Raw genomic sequence first — 13,181 nt, 5'->3', positions numbered from 1 at the left:
TGAGATCATGAGAGCCTGTCCCTCCAAAAGTCAGGCATCTTTTTCTGTAGCACATGGGAAAATGAATATGAGCACTGATTCAGAAAAAGATATTTCTAAGGCCCAGCCAATTGTCCAAGAAAAGGTCTTTTCTGTTGAAGAACTACAATCAACTGTCACCAACTGGTGTGGAAAGAAAGACCTACGGTTATTCATAGGTAAATTTGGATCCTCCTTTTTTTCCAGGGACTTGAGACAGCTAACAATCAAGATAACCAATTGCATTCTAGGGGTTTTCTTATGAAATATCCTGTTACAAGCCAAAGGTCAAACCTAAATGGCATTTCCTTTCAAACTGTATCTCATTACTTCAGGTATTAGGAAGGGCTTTTCTTTGAACCAATGTCATGCTTCAGTTCTTCAGTTATTTCACGTGAGACCCAGTGATGGGATTCAAAAGTTTTTACTACTGGTTCTGTGGTCATGGCTTGGTGGGCGTGGTAGGGGAAGGATACTGTAAAATCTCCAGCCAGAGGTGGTTCTCCAAACTACTCAGAATTTCCACTACTGATTCTCCAGAACTGGTCGGAACCTGCTGAATACCACCTCTGGTGAGACCAATCATTACGATTCCTCATAAACTGAAAACCTGGACCCAGGACTGAGATTCTCCTGGTCTAACATCCAGTTCGCTAATTACATGCTATCACAATTACTTACCTTCAGTGTTCCTTCAGGGAAATAACACAGCTGAGGTGCGATAATCTGCTCTGCTGTGTTAATCACCTGAGCAGATATAGGTGAGTACATTGCAGGGGTGAGCAGGCAGGCCTACATGATCATCGGATCGAACCAGTTTGGAGCCAGCTGATCATTGCAGCTAAGGGGTCACCCGAATTGGTACCAATTGGGAAAATCCCACCCCTGCCTGGATCTCCTTCTTAGAAGCACAAGACCTATTGTACTATCCCAGTGGGCTGAAAGATTGGAATGAATAACTCTAGCCAATTCTGGGTTGCTTAAAAACATCTTAATGTGCCCTTTCATATAACACTGACCTGATAGGAAAAAAAAACTATCCTGCAATCTGCAACACTTATACTGCAAAAACATATAGACTACATAACTCGATCAGGGCAAAGCAATAGACACAATCTACATAGACTTCTGTAAAGGCTTTGATTCAGGGGTACATGACAAACTACTCCTAAAACTAAAATCTTACGGTATCTCTGGACACCTGAATAACTGGATAGAAGCATTCCTGTCAAACAGACAACAAATGATCAAAATTGGGAGTGTCCTATCAAATTTTGTACCTGTCAACAGTGGTGTCCCCCAAGGCAGTGTTCTAGGACTAACTCTCTTCATACTCTACATAAATGACCTCTGTGATCATATTAAGAGCAACTGTGTTCTCTTCACTGATGATGTAAAGCTATTCAACACCACAGACAATACTGCTACCCTTCAAAAAGACCTCAACTATGTATCAAAATGGCCAAACAAATGGCAACTTCAAATCTCAACAAATAAATGTTCTGTCTTACAAATTGGCAAAAAAAAAAATCAGAAAATAAAATACAGGCTGAATGGTCAAGACCTTGTTGATGATCCAAACTCTGTCAAGGATTTTGGACTACTTATCTCTAATGATCTAAGTGTTAGAGCCCATTGTAACTACATAGCCAAAAAGGCATTAAGAGTTGTTAATCTAATCTTACATAGCTTTTTCTCTGGTAATATTACACTACTAATTAGAGCATACAAACTATTTGCTAGACCAATAGTTGAATACAGCTCATCAGTCTGGAACCCACATTATGTATCTGAACCCACATTATGTATTTGATATTAACACAGTTGAGAAAATCCAGAAATATTTCACAAGAAGAGTTCTACACTCCTGTACTTGTTGCAGAATACCTTATGCCACCAGACTTGAAATTCTAGACCTAGAAAAGCTAGAACTATGCCGTCTTCGGTCCAATCTTAGTATAGTGTGTAAAATCATATATTGCAATGTCCTGCCTGTCAATGAATACTTCAGCTTCAACCATAACAGTACAAGAGCAAACAATAGATACAAACTCAAGGTTAATCGCACCAAACTTGATTACAGGAAATACGACTTTAGCAACAGAGTGGTCAATGTCTGGAATACTCTACCTGACTCTGTGGGTTCTTCCCCAAACCCCAAAAACTTTAACCTTAGACTTTCTACTATTGACCTCACCCATTTCCTAAGAGGTCTGTAGGGGGCGTGCATAAGCACACCAACATGCCTACAATCCTTGTCCTATTGTTTCTTTTATTTTTCTTATATGAATCCATGTATTCATAACTATGTCTTTACTTATACCCATTATCTTGTAAGCAATTGACAAATCAAATAAAATAAAAAAATAAAATAAACTGGGACAAGTTAAATCCTGATTTTAAATCCTATTTCCCACTGTGACCAAAAGGACTTCAGTAAGAGGGCTGTGAAAGTATTTACAGACCCTTCACATCCTGGACATTGTTTTAACTCCTACCCTCAAAATGATGCTATAGAGCACTGCACACCAGAACACCATCACTCTGCTAAACAAATAATTCCCTCAGCACTGTCAGACTATGTACAAAGTTTGCATTATTATCACTATTAATCTTCTCATCACACCTTATCACCCACCCCCTCCCATTTGTAACTGAATGTTTGTAACTTTGTTGCTTGTATCCTAACGATTTATATTGACTGTTTCCTAGTATGATTTGATTGCTTATTGTACCCTATGACTATATTAAGTGTTGTACCTGATGATTCTTGATTCTTGATGAATGTATCTTTTCTTTTATGTATACTGAGAGTATTTGCACCAAGACAAATTCCTTGTGTGTCCAATCACACTTGTCCAATAAAAGAATTTTATTCTATTCATTGGTTTCAGTCCAAATCTGAGCTTTGACATGGGTCAACAAAATTGCCTTTTTCTTTGCTCTTTGAGAACAAGGAACAAATGAACCTGAGGCTATCAGCACCACAATCCCTATCACTTACTTTTTTCATGTGGCTTTTACATTCCAATCCTAAGCCCTGGTGCAATGTTTTATCACAGTTGAAATGAGTCATAGGTCTTTGTCAAATAGAGAAAAGAGAATAGAAAATAGAGAAAAGAAAATATTTCTCCCACCTTGTTGAGGAACTTTAGCCGAGACAGAGTATCAGGGTTGATGATAACTCTTTTTCTCTCATAACTCCCCAGTTGCTCTGGCATTAGTTCCTTATTGGGGAAAACCATTGAACTAATGATGACCAGATCAGCTTCTAAATCTCCATTTTCGTCAAAGTACAGTTTCATCCTGGAAATATTCCAAAATTCATTCTTCTCCAGAAAGGGATGGAACTTGAATGGAACATAGAGGAATTTATTAACTTGGTTTCTTATCCCATTTTGTCTAGTCAACCTTGAGCAGCAAAACGAAGGCAAATTCTGCAATGCTAATCACAAACTCATATACAGGAATTTATTTAAAAGTTCATATAACTTTTTTAAACAGGTGTTTTTACTAAACCTGTGATATTTTTCACACTTGTGAACATTATCTCATTAACATTATAGGATCCAAAAAGATCTTGACAGGCTTGAACAATGGGGCCTATCCAACAAAAAAAAAAATGGGGCCTATTTCCTTAGGCAGGAAAAAACAAAAAAGATCTTGAGACTTTGGAAAAAGTCCAAAGAGCAGCAATTAAGATGATTAAGGCCTTGGAGACAAAAAAAAAACCATGAATAACGGTTGCAAGAATTGAGTATGACCACTCTAGAGAGAAGAAGTAGGGGTGACATGTTAGCAGTATTTCAGTATTTGAGGGGCTGCCACAAAGAAGAGTTCAACTTATTTTCCAAAGCACCAAAAGGCAAGACAAGAAACAAAAGATGTGAATAAAGAAGAAACGCAACCTGGAATTAAGGAGAAACTTCCTAACAGTGAGGATAATTAACCAGTGGAATAGCTTGCCATCAGAAATTGTGGGTGCTTCATCACTGGAGCTTTTTCAGAAAAGACTGGGCAACCACCTATATGAAATGGTATAGAGCAGCGGTTGTAACCAGTGGGCCATGGCTGAGAAAAAATTTGGTGGTCCACAGAGAAATGTCACCCTCAGAGCACCCCTCAAAGCAATTAATCCAAGCTACACGGGAACACAAAGCTGCGCCGCCTACATGGCCTTCGGGAACCCTCCCTGCCCATTTGCTCCTTACCTGGCAAACTTGCCAAGTTGCTATTTTTCCTTTCTTTTTTTTTTGACCATCAGCTGTTCTGCTGTGCCAGGAAATTTAGATTAGCTAGAAAGCAGGATATTGTTGGATTTGTTGCTTTCTAACTAGTTTTTAGATCTTTGGCTCTGCTTTTAAGCCTGCCTGCTTTGTCTGATTTTGGGTAAACGTTGCTCTTTTTTTATTAAAAAAAATCAATATTTACATAAATATTTATAATATTTGCATACAAGCCATGCCCAGCCAGTCACATGACCACCAAGCCACACCCACAAATTAGGCCATGCCCACAGAACAGGTTGTTAAGAAATTTGAATCTCACCCCTGCCTCTGTGTGTTGGGGGGGAGGGGGGAGAGAGAGAGGTTAGATCAGATGTCCCTCCCTCCCTCCCTCCCTCCCTCTCTCTCCCTCCCTCTCTCTCTCTCTCTGTCCCTCTCCCACCAACATCAGCAAGGCACCATCAATCAAAATTCAAAATTCATATAAGTGGTCCCCAAGATTTAAAATTATGAGTTTGGTGGTCCCTGAGGTTCAAAAGACTGGTGACCCCTGGTATAGGGTCTCCTGCAGGGGGTTGAATTAGAAGACCTCCAATGTCACTTCCATCTCTATTCTGATTGCTAGCCTGAGGGTTTAGATTTGCCAAACATGTTACCCTCTCATAGTGCAAGTAGGTTGAGATGGTTCCCCTCCTTTTCTGTTGAAGTAAGATTGATGGATCTTTGTAGGACTCTCTACCTGCCATGGTTGTAGCCTTGGAGCCCAAAGTATCTTGTTGCCCTCTGTCCTTCTCCTCCTGGATCTGCAGGAATATGTAGCATTCAGAGCACGGGCCAGAGTCTTAATGACACTGTAAAAGTAGTGGATATTTTGGACTTTGATCTTGCTTCTTTTTTCTTGGGTCTCAAGTGGTGCTTTCTCAGTACATCTTCTTCTGCCCTTGGCAGAAAATACATTCTTTGAAAAAGAACAGTGAAATGTTTGATCTTCAAATGATGGTTCCACAAAGAAACTGGGTTCAAATGCATCCTTTACTTGCCATTCTTTTCCCTTAAAATAAAAAGTCCAGATACTATGCACATATTTGAGAAGCCTGTAATTTTTAATTGGACTTATTAGGACATAGGTCGTGATCCAAACTTTCCCTTCAATTGATCCTGACAAGCCTTCAAGTGTTAAATGGAAAGGAAGGATTCTGTCTGTAAGGGGAACATATTCTATGAAGTGAACAAAAACATTAACTTGCCTCCACTTAGAGAGGGCAGCCCTGAGGGGAGCTATATGTCCAGTTGTTGAGAATTGTTGTGATATAACAACACAAATTCCATTCCTCACAAGCAGAGGAGTGAAAGTCCTCATAAAATTATCTCCATTTTCAGTGTCTGAAGCAAAGAGACCAACCAAGGTCCATCTGAAATGCAGAAGCAATTGGACAAAGGCTGGATAGAGGAATTCTTTTTTGGGGAAAAGCCGATGGTAAAAAGGCAATTGACTTTTATCATTCAGTGACTCTGAAAATAATTGAAAACTGATCTGAGAAAGCAATGAAGAATGCTGTGTTATATTTGGATTCAGATTAGTTCAAAAATATTAGCTTTAAAGAGATCCAATTTGTTCTCATAAACATATTTAAATAGTTTACTGTTTGTTAGTCATTAAGTAAATCCAGATACAGAATAAAAATATGTAACATTATAAAACATTATACAACAATAGTATAAAATAAATTAATTTGAAAAGAAAAAGAATAAAGAATGCAAATCACATTTCTGTATCACACCTACTATTGACCACAATCAGACCTACACTTGCAAATCTCAATAAATGTTTGTTCAACCAAAGAGCTGTATTCAATTTCTTTTTTTTTAATTTGACCATACAGGAAATATGTCATTTTAACACAAGGATTCCAAAAGCTCATTCATCTAATATGTAGTTCAAGATACTGAACTCTCCTTGTCTTACACAATTGACATTAAAAAATAGATATGTTAACTCTTCTGTCTCTGGAGCTCTGCTAGTACAAGTCTTTTCATTATAAGGGTCTTCCATATTTAATTATCGGGTCCAAGTGCTGAAATCTTGCTTGAGTAAATAGTGTGCTCAGATGTTTTTTTTATTTCTTTGTTGGTATATCTGAAATTTTGAAAGTATGTTTGTAATGGCTAATACCTTTCAATGAACCAATATTACTGAGGATGGCTACATCTTTCTCTGCTTGGATTCTTTGTGCAACAATCTTTTTAGTTTTTTCCCCAGTTGTACCAGAAACCACAGCTCCTAATATGATTTGTCAGTTGTAGAATCCAAGAGTCTTCACCTGATTTGTTTTTCTGTTCAAAAATCAGAAATTTGGATGTCTATCTGTTTCTATAGCTTTAAGGTTTCTGTCTTTATATTGGACATGAATACAATTGAGAGAGTCCAGAGATATTTCACAAGAGTCCTCCACTCTTCTGCTCACAACAGAATACCTTATACCAATCAGACTTGAAATTTTGGGATTAGACAACCTAGAACTATGCCACCTTCGGTCTGACCTAAGCGTAGTACATAAAATTATCTATTGCAATGTCCTACCCATAATGACTCCTTCAGCTTCAACCATAACAATACAGAAGCACACAATATATACAAACTCAAGATAAACCACTCCAAATTCGATTGCTTTAGTACTGCATTCTAACGACTGCACCCCCTATTATAGGGGTCTTCAAACTTGACAGGTTTAAGACTTGTGGACTTCATCTCCCAGAATTCTAGTCATGTTAGCTCAGGAATTCAGGGAGTTGAAGTCCAAAAGTCTTAAACTTGCCAAGTTTGAAGACCCTTGTCCTATTATATATTTATCTCCTTTTGCATTTGTATGTAAGGATCCTTGAACCAAAACTCCCTCTAAAACAAGCACAAGTAGAAGCTGTGTTTTTTATTATTATGGATTTCATCATGAAAATTGTAGGGTAAAAATAATTGACATATGGGCTCATGAGCTTCTTTTTTTTTTTAAAAAATGTTACTTAATGCAAGTGGTTTCTACAAGTTCATAATACATATGGTAAGATAGCTTCTTGTCATGAATTTGGGATTTGTTTACCATAGAAATAATCATTATTTTGATGAATATTAGTACAAAACATGAGTTTCCCATCACTGCTGCATCTTCCTTTTGTACAGAAGATTCTTTATTTGACACAGAGCCTCTCCTAATCTTCAGTTCTGTGCAGCAGGAACCTCCAAAGCAATGGGGATGGTGTCTTGAGATTATATAGCAATAGCAATAACATTTAGACTGGTTTTTTTAAGTGGTTTTACAGAGTCAGCCTATCGCCCCCAACAATCTGGGTCCTCATTTTACCCACCTTGGAAAGGATGGAAGGCTGAATCAACCTTGACTTTGGTGGGATTTGAACTGCCAAATTGCAGGCAGCAGAAGTGTCTGGGGTGACAGCACTCTAACCACTGTGCCACTGAGGCTCCTGCTATAACTACTTTGATAATTGTTTAATCCACAATTTGGATCAATCCCCAGCCATGAGACTTATAATGGCCATGGTGAAAAGCAGCTCTTCCATTCCCAAAAAGAAGATAAATTTGGATCTATCACTTGCCACCATGCCTCCACGCACTTTACCTATAGAAAAACACAGATACACACCTGTGGGATTTTGTAGATGCTTCCTAATGTTGACATTTGGATGGAGATGTCCTTTTTAGATCCATCAAGAAGAACTAAAATGTTGTCTTTCCTTCCACAGCTGTAGTTAGGAACATTGGCTTCTCCAGTAGAAAGCATATCCAGCAAGGCATCTGATGTCCCAAGTGTGCTCACATAGTTGTCATGGATATTGTAGCCAAGAGTGAGATTTCTCAAGATCCAGGCATCCTTGTTGACCACTTGAATATTAAAAATGTAGCGTGGTATTCTTAGTGTATCATAAGGTATACTAATGTAAAAAATGTTCATGTTATCATTGTCATAATCAATAGTAATAGTAAAATAATTTTTCAATTTAATCCCCCTAAGAGCCGTGGTGGTGCAGTGGTTAGAATACAGTACTGCAGGCTACTTCTGCTGACTGCTGGCTGCCTGCAATTCAAATCAAACCAGGCTCAAGGTTGACCCAGCTTTCCATCCTTCTGAGATTGGTAAAATGAGGACTCAGATTGTTGGGGGCAATATTCTGAATCTATAAACTGCTTAGAGAGAACTGTAAAGCATGGTGAAGCTGTATATGTCTAAGTGCTATTGCTTTGTATCCATAAGTCTTCTGTTTCTTACGCCAATACTGATCTGTAGCTAAAGGTAAATGATAGTCCACTCATCACCATTTCATTTTTATGAATGTTGGGAAAATGAGATGGGGGTAAAAACCTCCTTCATGGATAATAATCAGAAATATACCATCATCCATCCATCCATCTATTCTTTCACTGAATTTCATTCAAGGACCCATCTCAGTCAATGACTCTGGGAAGCTTACAACTCAGGAAATATATTACAACTTTAAATTAAGGAAAACATGTTAAAATAATAAAAACAGTAAAACCAGTAAAAACATTACAAATATCTCAATTCAACATACACAAGAGCAGGATATTTGGATAGTTCGATAAAGCCAGGAACCCTTGACACATTCAACATCCCAGGTTTGTGAACAATACTAACTAGGACTCAAAATCATTCAATCGTTAAAGTAGAGCCATCTTAATAGGAAGACACTGTTTCACCCAGAAAAGCATTTCTAATAGCAATTTATGATCCTTTCAATTGCTACTTTAAACTAAAGTCAGTATTCTGACTTTAATCCTCTCATCCTTCCTTTCACCCATCTCCTCCCACTTCTGACTGTATGGCTGTAATCTTGTTGCTTTTATCCTAATGATTTTTATTGACTGTTTCCTAGCATGATTTGATTGCTTATTGTACTCTTTGACTATCATTAGGTGTTGTACCTTATGATTCTTGACTCTTGATGAATGTATCTTTTCTTTTATGTACACTGAGAGTATTTGCACCAAGACAAATTCCTTGTATGTCCAATCACACTTGGCCAATAAAGAATTCTATTCTATTCTACCTTGATTCTTAATGAATGTATCTTTTCTTTTACGTACACTGAGAGCACTTGCTCCAAGACAAATTCCTTGTGTGTCCAATCACATTTGGCCAATATATAATTCTATCTGTCTGTCTGTCTGTCTATTCAAGTGATAACTCAGGATTGAATTGGGAGAGTATGTATTCTGCATTTCTTTCAAGTATTTTTCCTCTCATCTTTGTATTTCAGTCTCGTACAAAATAAATCAAAAGAGAGAAAGCAAGGATGTCCTCACAATTCAAGAAACTAGATATGCCCTGAAATGTAGGAATGAGTGAAATAAGAAGGAAAAAAAGGAGAGCGTTAGAACTGCAAATGGAAGGAATGCAACTCAATCACACTTCATGACTTACAAGTGAAACTGACTAGAAGGAGCCATGTTGAAAGGCAATGTGGCATGTGATATTGTTGTTGCAGTGACAACTATACTGATGAAATGGTCTCCTGGCTTGTAATAGCTCCATGGTCGTTTTCCATCCTGGTGTTCCAAACTCAGTGGGCACTTCATACCAAGCTTCCCAGAGACTGGCTGGCACAGCATCAGCACGAGAAGGAGAAGTAGGAAGCTCATAATTCATAGGGCTAAACTAATCTTCTTCCTATTTCTAAACAAGTTTAACAAGTAGACTAAAAAGAATCGAAAGAATTCTCACAAGATGGACATGTCAGTGATCCTTCTGATTCAGAGAGAGATAAACAGAGCTTCCCATGGAAAGGAGAGACAGGCATATTCAAGAGCACAGACCCTGTCTGTCCCAAAACATGGCACAGGGAGCATGAGCAGAGGCTTTTATCCTTTTCTGATGCATCATCTCTTCCATGTTGGTTTTAACACCAAAGGCAGTCATTGGAGAAATAGCAAGAGATAGTCTCAAAGACCTGGATGGTCATAATTACAATTTATGAGTATGTTCTCTCTCTATCACAAACAATCTTTGAGTATCAAGAAGGGTAATTGGAGGAAAGCATGTTAGTGAAAAATCACAGAAATACCCCTGGGCGTGCTATTCTGTAGTGGTTGTGATTCGTCCTATCCAGACATGTCCAGAAAGTGATGTGAGAATTAGATAGTTCAACACCCAGTTCATTGACTCTCGATGTGATATCTTTTCTCCAGAGACCGCAGTGGAAAGTCACTCAAGAGCTATGGAGTTTGGTGTCACTCTGGGTTGATGATTTGTTAACTCTAGTGCTTCCTGTCTTTTAATGACAAGAAAGCAATCAGTAACCTTAAATCCTCCTAATCTGAAGTGTTGAACCTGTTTGTGATTTTCATATCTATTAGATCTCCAAATGTAAATGTAACAGTCTTTGTAAATAGCAATGGCTAATGCCCAATATTTCCTACTTGTACCACAAATAATTACAACGATCTAATGAACATTGATTTCACAGAAGATGTTGAAAAGGCACTACACAATCTAAAACCATCTGTATCCATTGGACCTGATAGACTATGTGCCTACTTCTTAAATAAGCTTTCCACTGCTATAGCAGAACCTCTAAGCATAATTTTTGAAACATCACATTTGGCCAATAAAGAATTATATTGTATTGTATTGTATTGTATTGTATTGTATTGTATTGTATTGTATTGTATTGTATTGTATTCTATTCTATTCTATTCTATTCTATTCTATTCTCTGGAACATCAACCCTCTGGAATTAGACTGGTCTCCAATTTGACACTGTTTTGGAAGATCCTGAAGATATGGTTCTGCCAGCAGGCCTGGGAAACCCAGAGTGGGGTGGAGTCTATTAAATCGCTGGTATGAATGTGTGTTGTCACTGGCAAGAGATAGTCTTTCCACTGAGGTGGAAAGGGTGGTGGGATATTATTTTAATATTTTAAAATTTTGAAGGAAAAAGAATTTATTAAAAATATGGAAAAAGAACTGGCTTTTTTCTTTAAAGAAAATAATAAGGAGGAAACTTCATTACAAAATGTATGAGGCACTATGAAGGCCTATATCAGAGGTCTGATTATAACTTATATAAGAAGAAGGAATATTAAAAAAAAGACAAGCACAACAGATCTTAGAAGAGGACTATTAAAAATTGGAGAAAGAACTACAAAAATATCCACATAGAAAGAATCTTAAAAGTCAAATGGAAATAATTAAGCATTAAATGGGGCTGATGGAAAAAAAGAAGAATTGGCACACACAAAATCAGGTGAACTAAACAGAACTTTTTAAAAAATGCAAATAAACCAGGTAGATGGTTAACATAAAAATTGAAAAAGGAGAGAGAATTGAAAAGGATAACACAATTAATAGATGACCATGGAATGGTTTGTTATGGGAATAAAGAAAAAAGAAATAGTACAAAAGTATTATGAGAAATTATATGATCAAGAGAATATTGAAGAAGGAAAAGTAAAACAATATTTGCAAAAAACAAAATTACCCAAAATACCTGAGGAAATCAAGATAATGTTAGAAGGGAAAATAACAATGATGAAACTGACAGAGGTGATAAATAGACAAAATATTGGAAAAGCACCGGAGCCAGATGGGCTACCAGCAGAACTTTACAAGACATTGGAGGAATCTCTCAGCACTACAATGTTGAAGTAATGAATGAGGTTTGGACAAAAACTAAAGTACCTAACTCATGGACAGAGGCATGTATTACTCTTATACCAAAAGAAGATATTGATCTACAACAGATAAAAAAACTATAGACCCATATCCCCGCTGAATGCAGATTACAAAATATTGGTCTCAATAATGGCAGAAAGACTTAAAAGATATTTGAACTATTTTATACATACAGATCAAAATGGATTTTTGCCTAAGAGGCAAATAAAAGACAACATGAGAATAATATTGAATAGATTGGAATACTATGAAGCACACCCAGAGAAGCAAATGGTCTTGGTGTTTTTAGATGCACAGAAAGCTTTTGACAATGTAAAATGGCAATTTATGTTGCTGCAAATGGAAGAGATGGGTTTTGGAGAAAGATTTATTAAAACAATCATGGCAATATATTATAAACAATCAGCAAAAGTAAAGATAAATGGAGATTTGACAGATAATATCAATATTAAAAAAGGAACTAGGCAAGAATGTCCTCTGTCACCATTGTTATTTGTATTGACTTTGGAAGTATTAAATAGAAATATTAGGAAAGATAAAGAAATAAATGGAATGAAAATAAAAAAGGAGGAGAATAAGTTACAGGGATTTGCCAATGATCTGGTCTTTATATTAGAAAAACCATTGGAGACAGCTTCTAAACTGATAGAGAAGATAGAAAAATATGGAGAAGTTGCAGGACTAAAAATAAATAAAGAAAAAACTAAGATTTTAGTGAAGAACATAACAGAGAAACAAAGGAAAGTATTAATGGACAGTCTAAACATCCGGATCATAAAAACGTGAAATACCTGGGAATATAATTGACAGCAAGATGTGGAACATTTAAGGAAGACAATTATTATAAACTAAAACAACAGATTGCAACAGACTTGGAAAAATTTACAACTATCTTTAACAGGGAGAATATCTACAATTAAAATGAATATATTACCAAGGATAGTATACTTATTTCAGTGATTCCAATAAAATTAGGGAAAGAATACTTTGAGGATTTAAATAAAATGATGTTGAAATATATATGGCAGGGAAAGAAGACAGGAATCAAACTAAAACTACTACAGGACACTAGAATGAAAGGAGGTTTGGATTACCCAATTGGGAATTATATCATCAGGCAGTAATATTGATGTAGATGAAAGAATGGATTGTTTTGAGAAATACCAGATTGTTAATATTGGAAGGTCATGATCTGCAATTAGGGTGGCATGCATTTTTATGGTATAAGGAAAGT

General features: G+C 36.8%; 1 protein-coding gene across 1 annotated transcript in view; it reads left to right on the top strand.

Moving 5' to 3' along the window:
* Positions 1–13,181, top strand: part of LOC148126628 (vomeronasal type-2 receptor 26-like) — a 67,091-nt gene that overhangs the window by 34,042 nt on the left and 19,868 nt on the right. The gene's annotated exons all lie outside the window — the stretch shown is intronic.

The sequence above is a fragment of the Pseudonaja textilis genome, chromosome 2 (assembly GCF_049901715.1).
Source record: "Pseudonaja textilis isolate UNSWEBS1 chromosome 2, rPseTex1.2, whole genome shotgun sequence".
Lineage (NCBI taxonomy): Eukaryota > Metazoa > Chordata > Lepidosauria > Squamata > Elapidae > Pseudonaja > Pseudonaja textilis.
The sequence above is the reverse complement of the archived record's forward strand: the minus strand, read 5'-3'. Positions and strand labels throughout refer to the sequence as shown.